The following is a 14,301-nucleotide window of genomic DNA, read 5'->3' on the forward strand; positions in this document are numbered from 1 at the left end:
CCTCCCCTTTCTTTTCTTTCTTACCCTTGGAGGGCCTTCAGAAAGTACCTGGATTTGCTGCATGCACACAGACATGGCTCTTGCTGTGCATGACTTGCATGGGTGACAACATGGCCTGTTTGTGCTCACCTGCTAGTGAGATACAGGGAGACTGAGAGGAAATGATAAGCAACTCCCGGAAACACTTCATGTTGTCTCTGAGTTGTGGAAAACAGGGAGAATGAGATGAAATGATAAGCAACTTCAGGCAACACTTCGGATAAACATTCCTGAGACAGAATCCTCAAACAGGAGTTGACTGTGGGAACAAGGAAAAAGATTCACACAGTTGTTGATCTATTTGCTGTCCAATTAAATATTTTTATTTATGTGTAATTTACTGATTAGAAACAGGGTTTAAAGGGGAACGATTGGTTCAAGGTGACAGCGGAATGGAGAATGACCCCAGATTCTCAGACCTGAGTGTCTCTCTCTCTCTCTCTCTCTCCCCACGCCCCGCCACCCCCCCACACACACAGCCTAGAGGGAAAAGAGAGTGAGAGCTATACTGCCTTGAAAACTCAGCACACCCCATGTTTACAGTGGCACTCCCTATTCACAATACCCAAGCTGTGGAATCAACCTAGTTCCCCATCAACTGGTGAATGAATAAAGAAAACGTGGCACATAGACACAATGGAGTATTATTCAGACATAAGGAAGAGTGAAGGGACCAGACACAGTGGCTCACGCCTACTACTACTACTAGTAGCAATCCCAGCTACTTGGGAGAAAGAGATCAGGAGGAGCCTGGCTTAAGGCCAGCCTGGGCAAAGAGGTAGCAAGACCCCCACCTCAACACACACCTATACTCTCAGCTATGCAGGAGGTTGCAGGTAGGAGGATACTAGTCTGAGGATACTGGTTCCAGGCAAAAAGTTAAAAGAACTTACCTGAAAAAGAACTAAAGCAAAAATAAATTAAAAAGTCAGGGGAGACACTGGGATGTGCCTTAAGTTACAGATCTCCTGACTAGCAAGTTCAAGGCTCTGAACTTGAGTACTCCAGTGCTCCCTCTCTTTCTCTCTCTCTCTGTTTCTCCTTCCCTCTCTCCCTCTTTTTCGGTTTCCCTTCCTCTTTCCCACCCTCAGTCTGTCTCTCTCCATCTCTCCTTCCCTCCCTCTCCTCGCTCTTCCTCCCACATATCCCTCCCCCTCCTCTCCTCTCCTCTGCTTCCTCCCCCTGTCCTTCTCTCCCTCCTTCTCTGGCTCATCCTTCCTGCTCCTCTCTCCTTCACCCTCCATCTCACCTTCCCTCCCCCTTCCCCTCTTGTCTCTATTCTTCCCTCCCACCTTCTATCTCCCTCCCTCTCTACCTCTCCCTTTCCATCTCTCCTCTGGCCCCCTCATTTTCCCCCTCCCTCCTTCCTCCTCTCTCCATCACTCTCTCTCATCTTACTCCTTGTCTGTCCCTCTCCTTCCATCCCTCCCTCTCCCTGTCCCCTTTCCCACATCTGACTCAATCCTTCCCTCTCCCCCTCCCTTTCCCCTCCCTCTTTCCCTTCCTCTCTCCCCCCCTTTCTCGCCATCTGTATCCATCCCTCCCTCCCAACTTCTCACCTTCTCCCTCTCTCTCAATTCCTCTCCTTTCCTCCCCCTCCCCACTCTGTATTTCCCCCCTCTTCTCTACCTCCCTCCCTCTCTGTTACAGAGGCACTGAGCAAAAGCAGTAGGAAACCCCCATGGTGGCCGACAAACTCCAGTATTGCTAATAAATAAACAAATAAATAAATGTAAAATTATATTGTTTGCAGGAGAAATGATGGAGCTAGAACTCATCACCTGAATTGAAATAAACCAGACTGCGAATGATAAATACCACGTATTTTCTCTCATAAGCCAGGCTTGTCCTGAAGTATATTTTGTTGCTGGGCAGCCTCCTCTGTCTGTCTTCCTTCTCTCCCTCCCTCTTCTCCCCTCTCTCCCTTGTCTCTCTCTGCCTCTTGTCTTCCCTGCTGGGATGAGTTCCTGTCTTAAACTGCTCTCACCAACACCGCCTAAGCACTCTGTTGAGGCATCCCAACCCCGACGTGCACACTGTGCATGCTGGCTTACTGTGAGAAATTCCTGAGATGCATCTGCTGCTCACCAAACTCTCCAGCCCTCTGAAAGTGTACAAAAAAGCAGTCAAATCGAAGCAGTTTGTACCACCTGGGGGAAGCAATGGAGGCTACGGTTGATGCTGAGTGCCTAGCCTCATCTCATAGCTAGCTTCCCTAATCTTAGCAGAGCACAGAGCCACCATCTGGTATTTTCTCCTTGCATCCACAGCTGGATCCACCCAGACTCTCAGGTGGCTGCTTGCTACACCTGTACACGGGAGTGTTCTTTGGGGTTTGGAATGCAAAAAAAGCAGAATCTTCTGCTTTCCCCATCCAAAACGTTTGACAAAGACACCTCCTGCAATGACTTCCCCCCACTTCACCAGCAACCAAGCTGGGAAGTGTTAGCGAACCTTGCACTAGCACTGGCTTGCTCCGAGATGCGAAGACATCCCATCTTAAGCCTTATGTTTTTAAACTCTGAGGACTTTTCCTGATGCTTGCTTTTTCCTTTCTTTGTGGCCCCACTTGGGGGATTTTCCCTCTTTCCTACTACTTTGCTCAGTGCTCTTGCAACAGGTACTTACAAGCTACTTTTGCTATTGCAACAGGTACTTACAAGCTACTTTTGCTATTGGCGGGGAGAGGGGGGAGAATGACTCCTTTCCTGGGGTCCATAAACTAACTAAAAGCAGGAGAAAAGCTTGACATCCCTACCTCCATTTTTGTATCTGCCTTTGCTTTGAGACATTCATCTTGCAGCCACCTTAGAATCCAGAAAGGACAGCAACTTTACAAGAAGAGATGGAAGAAACTGACCCCTAGGAAAGGAAGAGACCACCTGCCAGGCAACAATGACTTGCTTATCCTGACCACACTGCTCCCCTCAAGTCACGACAGCAATAGCAACTTCTCCAGAACCCTCCCAAAAAAGATGACCAGGTCACCCCTTGTGACTGCGACTGTTTAACTATGCATGCCACATACCCCCTGCTCTAATGTTTTTTCTATTTGAACCAAAAGTTCATGTCTGTACCAGGAAAATGGGCTGAAGGGTCCCCTGCCACGTGATAAACCTCCTTTCTCTGACCTTCACCATTACTTGTCTCCTCTACTTGGTGTACTGCAGCAACTGGCTGGACCTGACACGTGGAACCTCTGGAGCTTGGGCCAGTGGTCTAAAACCCCAGTTTCACTGTTTTTTAAGGTTCATTATTTCTTTTACAAATCTAAAGCTCCATAGTTCTGGTTTCCATATGGTTTCTGTCTACCGTTTACTGTTTCCCTCCCTTGCTTTTCTAGGTCACCCAACACTCAGAGTCACAAACCTGGTGACTTTGTTTCAGATTAGACTAGCACAGGAAAGCACTGGGTGTCTCTTATCCACCATATTAACAACTGCCCTACAAGTATTTAATATATCTCAGTAAGTACAAAGCTAATCACTACAACAAAATACAAAACCCTCCCAAAACCAAAAGAAATTCTGTATATAAAGTAAGGTGAAAATGTGAACGTCTAGAGAAAAAACATAGCAGACACTACATTATACTTGCAACTGTAAAAGATTTTCACAATACGGAAAAGGAAATTATTAGTTAAGTACAAATGGGATTAACCTACCTATTACAAGAATGCAATTTCCAACATGGCTCACAATGCAAGTCCTAAATGTATCATTTTTCTATGAGGCACATCTGAAATCAAATTACTTAGCAGAGGCAAAAGGATAAAATTGGGAATAGGAATACTAGACTAAACGAGAAAAACAACAGCAATGACATGAGGTCAAGCAGAATTCAAGTCCCCTGAAAGCATTACAACAGATTTTTTTAAAAAGGTGGTTTGTTTGTTTGTTTTTAAAAAAACATGAAAGGCCACAACGCACAGTACTACTCTGACATGTATTAATACTTAGGCGAGAAATAATGTAGCAACATTTTTGTGAAGAAAAATTATGGAATATTCAGGAAGACACATAAACATACAATTTAAAACATTAATGCACTATTTTCATTGCAGACGGACTGAAGGGTAAAACTCAATCAATCTTTCAGGTTAAAGGGGCATGACAACATGGCCAGGCATGGTGTTAAACAACTGGAATCCCAGCTATGTGGGAAGTAGAAAATGGGAAGATTGAAATTCAAGGCCAGCCCAGCCGAAAAAGTTGGCAAGACCCTATATCAAAACACAAGCTAGTGCTGGGGAAAGTGACTGTTTACAGACAGAAGACTGAAACCAGACCATCTCTCACCCTGAATGAAAATCAACTCTAAATGCACAAAAGATCTCAACACTAAGACCTACAACCCTGAAACGACTACAGGAAGACTGGAAGATTCATATATTTGTTTTCTGACTAGGACTTCAATTGCCCAGGAAATGAGAGCAAGAATTGTCTAATGGAACTGCATCAAGTTAAAACTTTGCTGCACTTCAAAAAAAAAGAGGTACACCACAGAGTGGGAGAAAATCTTCACCAGCTATTCAACACATAAGGGATTAATACCCAGAATATATAAAGAGCTAAAAACACCAAGTAGCAAAAGAACAAATAATCCAACTTAAAAATGAGCAAATGAAACTATAGACAGCCCTCAGACGAAATTCAAATGGCTAATAAATACAGAAAGGCATGTTCATCATCCTTACTCATAAAGGAACATGCAACTCAAAACTGCACAAAGACTCCATCTGGCCCCAGCCAGATTGGCAATCATTAAGAAAAAGGCATGGCAGTGTCTCAAAATGCTAAAAAACAGCCTTACCTTATGACTCCACCATACCACTCTTGGGCATGTATCCAAAGGAGTGTAAATCACTATACAAGAGAGATACACGTTTATTGCAGCTCCCTTACAATAGCCAAAATGATGGATTCTCTGCTGAATTCTATCAGACCTTTAAAGAAGAACTGATACCAACCCTCCTTAAACTGTTCCATGAAATAGAAAGGGAGGGAAATCTGCCTAACACATCTTATGAAGCCAGTATTACACTTATCCCAAAACCAGGCAAAGACACCTCCAAAAAGGAGAACTATAGGCCAATCTCCTTAGTGAACACTGACGCAAAAATCCTCAACAAAATAATGGCAAACCAAATTCAACAACACATCAAAAAGATTATTCACCACGACCAAGTAGGCTTCATCCCAGGAAGGCAGGGGTAGTTCAACATACGAAAATCAATAAATGTAATAAGCCACATTAACAGAAGCAAAGATAAAAACCACTTGATCATCTCAATAGATGCAGAAAAAGCCTTTGATAAGATCCAACACCATTTCATGCTAAAAGCTCTAAGAAAACGAGGACCAGAAGGGAAGTACCTCAACATTATAAAAGTGATATATGACAAACCTACAGCCAGCATTATACGTAACGGAGAAAAACTGAAACCATTCCCTCTAAAATCAGGAACCAGACAAGGATGCCCACTATCACCACTCCTATTCAACATAGTACTGGAATTCCTAGCCAGAGCAATTAGGCAAGAAGAAGGAATAAAAGGAATACAAATTGGTAAAGAAACTGTCATGATATCCCTATTTGCAGATGACATGATCCTATACCTTAAAGACCCAAAAAACTCTACTCAGAAGATTCTAGACATCATCAATAGCTATAGCAAGGTACCAGGAAATAAAATCAACATAGAAAACAAAAGATGTGAATGACCTCTACGAGGAAAACTATAAACTTCTGAAGAAAGAGATTGAGGAAGACTATAGAAAGTGGAGAGATCTCCCATGCTCATGGATTGGTAGAATCAACATAGTAAAAATGTCTATACTCCCAAAAGTAATCTACATGTTTAATGCAATTCCCATCAATATTCCAATGACATTCATTAAAGACATTGAAAAATCTACCATGACATTTACATGGAAACACAAGAGGCCACGAATAGCCAAGGCAATACTCAGTCAAAAGAACAATACTGGAGGTATCACGATACCTGACTTCAAACTATATTACAAAGCAATAACAATAAACACAGCATGGTACTGGCACAAAAACAGACATGAAGACCAGTGGAACAGAATAGAGGACCCAGATATGAAGCCACACAACTATAACCAATTTGTCTTTGACAAAGGAGCTAAAAATACACGATGGAGAAATAGCTGCCTCTTCAACAAAAACTGCTGGGAAAACTCGTTAGCAGTCTGCAAAACACTGAAACTAGATCCATGTATATCACCCTATACCAAGATTAACTCAAAATGGATCAAGGATCTTCATATCAGACCACAAACTCTTAAGTTGATAAAGGAAAGAGTAGGAAATACTCTGGAGTTAGTAGGTATAGGTAAGACCTTTCTCAACGAAACCCCAGCAGTGCAGCAACTAAGAGATAGCATAGATAAATGGACCTCATAAAGCTAAAAAGCTTCTGTTCATCAAAAGAAATGGTCTCTAAACTGAAGAGAACACCCACAGAGTGGGAGAAAATATTTGCCAGTAACACATCAGACAAAGGACTGATAACCAGAATATATAGGGAACTTAAAAAACTAAATTCTCCCAGAACTAATGAACCAATAAAGAAAGGGGCAAGTGAACTAAACAGAACTTTCTCAGAAGAAGAAATTCAAATGGCCAGAAAACACATGAAAAAATGCTCACCATCTCTAGCAATAAAGGAAATGCAAATTAAAACCACACTAAGATTCCACCTCACCCCTGTTAGAATAGCCATCATCAGCAACACCACCAACAACAGGTGTTGGCGAGGATGCGGGGAAAAAGGAACCCTCTTACACTGCTGGTGGGAATGCAGACTAGTACAAACACTCTGGAAAAAAATTTGGAGGCTACTTAAAAAGCTGGACATCGATCTACCATTTGATCCAGCAATACCACTCTTGGGGATATACCCAAAAGACTGTGACACAGGTTACTCCAGAGGCACCTGCACACCCATGTTTATTGCGGCACTATTCACAATAGCCAAGTTATGGAAACAGCCAAGCTGCCCCACCACTGACGAATGGATTAAGAAAATGTGGTACCTATAAACACTGGAATTTTATGCAGCCATGAAGAAGAACAAAATGTTATCATTCGCTGGTAAATGGATGGAATTGGAGAACATCATTCTGAGTGAGGTTAGCCTGGCCCAAAAGACCAAATATCATATGTTCTCCCTCATATGCGGACATTAGATCAAGGGCAAACACAACAAGGGGATTGGACTTTGAGCACATGATAAAAGCGAGAGCACACAAGGGAGGGGTGAGGATAGGCAAGACACCTAAAAGATTAGCTAGCATTTGTTGCCCTTAACGCAGAGAAACTAAAGCAGATACCTTAAAAGCAACTGAGGCCAATAGGAAAAGGGGACCAGGAACTAGAGAAAAGGTGAGATCAAAAAGAATTAACCTAGAAGGTAACACACACGCACAGGAAATTAATGAGTCAACTCCCCGTATAGCTACCCTTATCTCAACCAGCAAAAAGCCTTGTTCCTTCCTATTATGGCTTATACTCTCTCTACAACAAAATTAGAAATAAGGGCAAAATAGTTTCTGCTGGGTATTGAGGAGCTGGGGGGGAGAGGAGGGGCACAGTGGGTGGTAAGGGAGGGGGTGGGGGCAGGGAGAGAAATGACCCAAGCCTTCTATGCAGATATGAATAATAAAATAATAATAATAAAAAAAGAAAACAATGCAACATGACCACTCCAAGGGTCAGCAGCTCCCCACCAATGGACACTAATGACAGTGAAGTGAATGATGTCCCAGAGAAAGAAATCAAAACAGTGATTACAAGAATGATAAACAAAATTAATGAGGACATGAATATGAACCTGGATGAAATTCCAAGACAACACACATAAACAGCTGGATGAAAAACAAGGAAGACAATGCAGGAAAAGAAAGAGGACTTCAGTAATAATATACACATCCTGACAAAAATCAAGCTGCAATCTGAAAATGAAAAGCTCAAAAATCAAAGGAAAACTTCATCATCAACTGGATCAAACTGAAGGCGGAACATCCAGCATATCACAGCTTGAAGACAGGATGCTGGAAGTAGAGAAAATAAGTCTGGTACTAATACTCAACAGTCCTTACAAGATTCATACAGAAGATTCCTTCCAACACAGACACAAGAAAAGTATTCTTATTTTAAAGCTTTAGGTAAAGAGGGGCTTGTTTATGGTTATGTCCGAGAGATTTTCACTAGAAATACAATACAGGAAATATTACTATCTTTTTTGGCCAACGTACCTGCTTACTTTGCTTCTATGACATTTTTCTCAATATATATGGACATTCTGCTCCTGGGGTTAAAAAAAAAAGAAAAAAATACCAGGACTTCAAGCAAAGACAGACAAGATTAAAACATTCAGACAAAGAAAACAGTTGAAAGGTACAAGTGGGACAGGTAAAACCTCTGGGACACCACTGAAAGAAAGACCGATCTTACAAATTGTGGGCATAGAAGGAGGAGAAGAGGCACAAGGTACAAACTAAAGGTATAGAGCACATATTCACAAAGTAACAGCAGAAACTTCACAAATCTGGGGAACAAGACAGGTCGTCTGAGTATAGGAGGCTTTTAGGATTATAAACAGACAAGTGTTTAAAAAAAAAAAAAAAGAAGAGAAAAACCACCCACAATTTCATACTACAATTAAGTCATTACTTATGTAGAAGGGAAAAATTTTGAAAGCAGCACGAGAGGCACCACATTATATATACAGGCAGACCCTTCAGAAAACAGCACATTTCTCAACAGAAGTGTTAAAAGCCCAAAGGGAATGGGATGATGCATTACAAGCCCTGAAAGGGACTACCTGCTAAGCTGTCCTGCATAAGTGAAGGAGAAATGACAAAGAAAAGCTAAAAGAGCTCACGACCACTAAGGAAGATACTTAAAGGAACCCTACACACAGATGAAAAAGAGAAATGCAGCCAAAAAACACAAGGCAGAATAAAGCTCACTGTACAAGCAGATAAGCAAATGAGCAGGAGAAAAGAATCAAATGCTACAAAACAACGAAGTGGCAGAAATGACTACGTACTTTTCAAAAGTAACTCCAAACATTAATGGTTTCAGTATTCCAATCAAAAGTCACAGACTGGTGGGTTAGATTAAAACACAAGCCCCAACCAATTGTTGCCTACAAGAAAGGCACCGCAGTGGAAAACAAACACAGCCTCAAAAGTATGGAAAAAGATATTGCAAAGCACATGGAGAACAAAGGCAAGCTGATACAACAAACTTCAAACCCAAATTACCCAGAAGGTTCATAAACGTCACTTCACACTGACAAAGGAAATGATGCATTAAAAAGAAAACAACTTGTGAAGAATTTGTTTACAAAAAAGATGCACACTGAATGTCAGTGTACCTAATTTCAAAAAACAAATACTTCTGGACATAAAAACACAGGTAAAACACAACACAGTGACAGGGTGACTTCAATATCCACTCTCATTAATATGCATGTCATGCTGACTAAAAAAAAAAAAAGAAAAAATTAGAGATCAGAATTAAATGATGCCCTAGATCATATGGACAGAACAGACATCTAGAAATATTCCACGCAGCAGCCACAGCATACATATTCTACTCAGCAGCCCATGGAAGTTTTTCCAAAATAGGTCATATTTTGGAACATAAACCAAGTCTTAACAAACACAAGAAAGCTAAAATAACATCCTGTATTTTACCAGACCACAATGCAATAAAACTACAAGTTAACAGCAAGAGAAGCTATAAAAAATATACAAACTCCTATACTTTTGAACGATCAGTCATCAAAGAAATCAAGTGAAAATGAAAACACAATTTACCAGAACTTTTGGGACACCACAGAGGCAACACTAAGATGAAACCTTATACCTCGGCGTGCCAACATTTAAAAAATTGGAGAGATCTCAAGTAAGGGACCTAACCACATATTCCAAGCTCTCAGAAAAACAAGAGCAAGAAAAACTCAAATCAGAACGTGGAAAGAAGTAATAAAATTAAGGCAGGAATTTAATGAAATGGAGATTTTTTAAATAATGCAGTCAATGCAGCAAAAGTTGAACTTTTCAGAAGATAAACTAGATAGACAAACCCGTAGCCAAACTAACCCAAAGAAGGAGAGAAATGGCCCAAATTAATAAAATTAGAAATGAAAAGGGGGACATCACAACAAATACCAACAAACTTCAGAGGATCATTAGGGAGCACACTGAAAACCTGCATTCCAGTGCACTGGAAGATATAGGAGGAATACATAAATTTTTAGAGCAATGTGACCTACCAAAATTGTACCAAGACAATATAAATCACCTTAACCAGCTCTACAGTGAACAATGAGATTGAAGTTTCTAACAAAGAAACCTAGGACTTGATGGATTTACTGCTGAGAATTATACCCAGACCATTAAAGAGGAACTAAGACCACTTCTCCTCAAGTTATTCCATAAAACAGAAAGGGAAGGAACATTACCACACTCATTCGTGAAGCCAGTGTCACCTTGATACCCACAGGGAATAAGGTCACAGCAACAACAAAGTAAGTCAGAGACCAACGTCCTTGCTGAACACAGATGCAAACCTTCTCAACAAAATACTTCCAAACGGAATACACTGTCATCAAGATGGCCTCAATCCCAGGGACGCAAGGATGGTTTTGACATACACAACTCAGTAAGAGTAATACAGCATGTAAACAGAATAAAGAACAAAAAAAAAATCATGTCACCTTAGGCTGGAGGAGTGGCTCAAGTGGTAGAGTGCCTGCCTCGCAAGCGTGAAGCCGAGTTCAAAGCCCGGTACCGAGAAAGAAAAAAAAAAAAAAAAGTCATCTTCAATAGGCACAGAAAAAAAATCTTTGATAAAACTCACCATGCCTCTATGATAAAAGTCCTCAACAAACTAGGAACAGAAGGAAAATACCTTAACACGATAAAGGGGTAACATCACACTAAATGGAAGAAAAGAAAAACAAACAAACAAACAACAACAACAAAAAGAAAGCATGTCCTCTCACGTTACAGGTAGGAGAGAAAGAAAGGTGCTCATTCTTCCCACTGTGGAAAGATAGTGCTTGAATTCTTAGCCAGAACAATATGGCAAGAGAAAGAAAGAGAAGGGATGAAAGTAGGAAAGATGTCTAATTATCCCTATGTGCAGATGGTATGATCCCAAATATAAGACCAAAAAGCTCTCAGTTTTTAATTAACACTTTCTGCCAAGTAGAAGGATACAAAATTCAATGCAAAAATGTCAGTAGCTTTTGCTTACACCAATAATAAATAGGCTGAGAAAACAAATCAGGAAAACAATCCCACTCACAAAAGCCTCAAAAAAATTAAATACGTAGCAATGACCCAACCTAGAAAGGGGAAAGAGCTCTACACTGAAAACTACAAAGCAGTGAGGAAGAAATTAAAGAAGATACTAGAAAATAGAAAGAACACCCATGTTCATGGATGGGCAGACTTAATAGTGTGAAAAAGGCTACATGTCAAAATCAAGCTGCAGATTCAGTGTAATCCTTATTAAAATCACAATGTCATGCAGTATTCCCAGAAATTGAAATCAATCCTGCAATTCACATGGGAATGAAAGAGTCCAAACAGCCACCAGATCCTGAGCAAGAAGAGCGACGCTTGAGGTATCATAATACCTGACCTCAAAGTACATCACAGAGCCACAGTAACATTAACAGTATAGTACTGGCCCCAAAAGAGACACAGACCATTGGAACACACCAGAAGATCCACAAACAAGACCACACTGCCAGAGCCATCTGCTTTTCAACAAAGTTGCGCAACCCTTTGCGAAAACTGGAAAAAAAAGACAGCCTCTTCAACAAATGGTGTTGGGAAAACAGCACATCTAAAAGTGAAACAAGACCCCTCTCTCACCCTGTACAAAAAACCAACTCAAAATGAATCAAAGACTGCAATGTAAGGCTCAAAAACCTGAAACTACAATAGGAAAACACAGGAGAAATGCCTGAGCATAGGGTCATAGGCAACCCCTTCTTTTTCTTTTTTTTTTTTTTTTTTTTCTTTTGGGTAGCACTGGGGTTTGAATTCAGGGCCCCATGCTTCCTAGCCAGGCACTCTTGCCTCTTGACCCACACCACCAGCCTGGCAACTACCTTCCACGTAAGACTCCAACTGCTCAGGAAATAAAAACAAGTACAGACAAATGGGACGGGCATCACATTAAAATATTCTGTACATCCAAAGAAACCATCACTTCCCGGGAGCATGCTGATGATGGTGTCACTTGGAGCCTGGGCTACTGCATGCAGGGGTTGAAGGTCTGGTGAGAGGTTAATGGAATTTTTCGGTGGTCTGGGTTAAAGCTCGCGGGGGTTAAGGGCGGACTGGGTGGGTTGTGTGCCTTTCTGACCCAGATCAATCATTTGGCTTCAGGCAGCCTTACTAGACAGCAAGCCAAGTGAACCAGCTCAAACCCACGTGCCATTCCTTGGCAGGTTCCAGGTTTTTGCTTCTATTATGAATTTTTCTATTAGGAATTTTCATAATCCTCACTCCAACTAAAGACAATGGCCAAGAACAAACTAAGAGGGCAGAAGTCCTGGAATGTAGTTCACATAGCCAGCCAAAAAAAAACTTTAAGGCTAAAAACAAAACAAAACCAGCTACCATGAATCTTAAGAAGATAAAACATTGGGAATGATGAAAAAAGTTAACAGAATGAATAAAACTTTCGTAAACATACAGAAGGAATTTGCATACTTTTCAAAAGGCCTTTTACTTGAACCTGTGCAGAAAGAGCTGATTCCTTGATAATCCACCAGTTAATGTTGATAAAGCTACAAGATTAATGGCTCAGCTGTAGTATTTCTCCTGAGAGACCAATAAATTAAACGTTTTATATAAAAAAAAAAAAAAGGAAAAGAAACAATCAGGGCTGCTGGGTGTGGCTCCTGCAGCGGACTGCCTGCCTAGCGGGCCGAGTTCAAACGCCAGTACCGAGAAGAAAAAAAAAAAAAGGAGGGGGGAGGGTGGGTGGCACAGGTCCGCACAGTATCTCTAGTGTGTGCTGACTTCAATGCCTTCAGATAAATGCCCTGCAGTGGTGGAGCAGGATCATATGCTAGCTCTCTTTTTAGTTTTTTGACAAACCACCCCATGATTTCCAAAGTGGCTTCAATAATTTACACTCCCACCAAAATGTACTGGTATTACTTCCCTGGTCCCCATCCACAGCAGCGTCTGTTTTTGTTTTCCATGAAGTGAGATAAAATCCCAATCATTTTGATTTGCATATCCTTTATGACCAAGGATGTTTAACATTCCTTCTTGTATTTACTGGCAATATGTACTTCTTCTTTTGAGAACTGCCTGTTCAATACACTTGCTCATTTATTAGTCGGGTTATTTCTTGTTCTCTGTTAATGTCTTGGTGTTCTTTCTATATTCTGGATTGGATACTATTCCCTTATCCAATTAATAGCTGGCAAAAAATTTTCTCCCATTCCTTTTTGGTTTCCCTTTTTTCCAGGACTAGGCTTTGAACTCAGGACTCAGGACCTTGCACTTGCTAGGCAAGCGCTCTAACACTTGAGCCACAACCCCAGCCCTTTTGCTCATTTACTATTTTTCAGGTAGGGTCTCACGCCTTCTGGCCCAGGTGGCCTGGACGGTGATCCTCCTGCTTACACACACCTCCCACATAGCTGAGGTGACAGGCGTGCTCCTCCTTCACACTCAAGACTATTTGTTGAGATGGCATCTCACTAACCTTTTGCCACAGCTGCTCTCGAACCACAATCCTCCAGATCTTCTTTGCCTGCCAAATAAATGGTATTACAGGCATGAGCCACCGCACCCAGACTTCTCTCGTTCTTTCAGGCTGTTTCTGTAACCTCTCCCCTTTCATAGTGTTTTGGTCAAAGCTCTGTGTTGGGGTTCGTTGCTTCTTTTCTAAGTCCAAAATTCAATTAATTCTGAATTTCATCTGCATTCTGTCCACTGCCTTACTGTTGCCTTCCCTTACTTTTCCTCACCACAGTCCTCTCCCTCAACCACAAACCTGATGATTCTGTTTCAGGTTCATGGAGACACAGAAAGTCCTTTTGTTTGTTCTGGTATTTCTTGATTTCCTCTGGTCACCAGCACTGTTTCACAGCAGTGCCAATGCAGCCCTTTCTAAATCGCCCACCTTTCCTTGTAGTCACATACCTTAGGCTTTACTTCAGATTCATGGAGATGCAAGACTATGGTG

General features: G+C 41.4%; 1 protein-coding gene and 1 pseudogene across 1 annotated transcript in view; both read left to right on the forward strand.

The window, feature by feature from the left end:
• LOC141419803 (uncharacterized) overlaps positions 1 to 14,301 on the forward strand; it is a 632,676-nt gene that overhangs the window by 186,226 nt on the left and 432,149 nt on the right. The window lies entirely within an intron of this gene.
• LOC141419811 (ribosomal biogenesis factor-like) lies at positions 12,617 to 12,912 on the forward strand (annotated as a pseudogene).

This window comes from Castor canadensis, chromosome X (genome assembly GCF_047511655.1).
Source record: "Castor canadensis chromosome X, mCasCan1.hap1v2, whole genome shotgun sequence".
Taxonomy (NCBI): domain Eukaryota; kingdom Metazoa; phylum Chordata; class Mammalia; order Rodentia; family Castoridae; genus Castor; species Castor canadensis.